The sequence below is a fragment of the Tachyglossus aculeatus genome, chromosome 2 (assembly GCF_015852505.1).
Source record: "Tachyglossus aculeatus isolate mTacAcu1 chromosome 2, mTacAcu1.pri, whole genome shotgun sequence".
In the NCBI taxonomy this organism is placed as follows: domain Eukaryota; kingdom Metazoa; phylum Chordata; class Mammalia; order Monotremata; family Tachyglossidae; genus Tachyglossus; species Tachyglossus aculeatus.
This window is the reverse complement of record NC_052067.1, coordinates 104,341,409-104,342,758: the sequence shown is the minus strand read 5'-3', so window position 1 is coordinate 104,342,758 and position 1,350 is coordinate 104,341,409. Positions and strand designations below refer to the sequence as shown.

At 42.6% G+C, this 1,350-nt stretch overlaps 1 non-coding gene across 1 annotated transcript; it reads left to right on the top strand.

The window, feature by feature from the left end:
* Positions 1-327: 327 nt before the first annotated feature.
* Positions 328-464, top strand: LOC119924758. The gene has a single exon (XR_005449454.1). It is a non-coding gene; the product is annotated as a small nucleolar RNA SNORA7 (small nucleolar RNA).
* Positions 465-1,350: the final 886 nt, after the last annotated feature.

Genomic DNA, 1,350 nt, shown 5'->3' with positions numbered 1-1,350 from the left:
GGGCCTCAGTTCCCTCATCTGACAAATGGGGATTCACTATCTGTTCTCCCTCCTACTTAGACTGTGAGCCCCATATGGATATGGGAGCTGATAATATTGCATCTACTCAAGCACTTAGTACAGTGTTTGACACAAGTAGGTGCTAAACAAATATTATAATCATCATCATCATCATTATAATTACTATTAATAGTATTATCAAAATGCTTAAGGGCACACAACCGAGTCCACAGTCGACACAGGGGGCAGGTCAGATAGGGAGAATAAAAGGCTGAATCTGGGAAGGCCTCTTGGAGGAGATGTGATTTTAGGAAGGTACTGAAGATGGACCTCTCAGGGTCACACCTGGGGAGTTTCCAGTACTCTACCAGTCTCGACTACAGAGGGAGAGTCAAGCAGAGACATACTCATTCCAGTCCTAGCTTGGCCAGTGGCTAGTGAGTGGAAGACAATCTGCTACAAGTCAAAACTCACCTGAGCTGGGCAGCAGTGGCATGGGAGAGAGCCGAGGGCAGAAACTCATTTACTGTGCAGAGGAGGCAATGGTAAACCACTTCCATATTTTTACCAAGAAAACTCTATGGTTACACTACCAGAACGATTGCAGATGGAAGTGGGGCATTCGGGGAGACATGAGTCCATGGTGTCGCTAAGAGTCGGACACGACCCGAAAGCATAAGACAAAAACAACAACAATTGAAGGTGGGGAGGGTGGTGAACGGTCAGAAAAACCAGAATAATAAGAAGTTCAGTGGTTTTCTATTGTAGCAATTAATAGTGCATGCACATGTGGGAACGTGATATGGTAAAAACTCAAAGTTGCATAGGAATGAAGTAGTCAGATAGGGATGATTAAGGTTAGTTGGTGAGATTGCCCAACAAACAACGGGAATGACAAAGGTAATGGAATGTCATATCAACTGAGTCTCCAAATTCTCCAGTTCTCCAAATCCAGTTTTAATGAGCTGCCGCTTCATCCACTAATTTAGTGGGATAGATGGATTTACAGACAGGGTCACAGTTTACTGAAAGTTTCCATGGTCTAAAAAAAGGCATGATTTTTTTCAAATTACTCATTACCAGAAAATAGTTCTTGCTCATCCTGGAAGTATGAATTCCAATAGGCAGGTGATTTTAATATTATAGATGGAAAATCCCCTGAAAGGTAATCTCGGAATATTAACTGTAGACATTACTCCAGTGGTTGCCCATCCACCCCCACATCAAATAAAAATTCCTTACCACAAGCTTTAAAGCACTCAATCAGCTCTCCCACTCCTACTTTGCCTTTTTCTATTCAACTCAGCCTGCATACTTAACACTTCTAGTGTCAACCTACTCACTGTACCT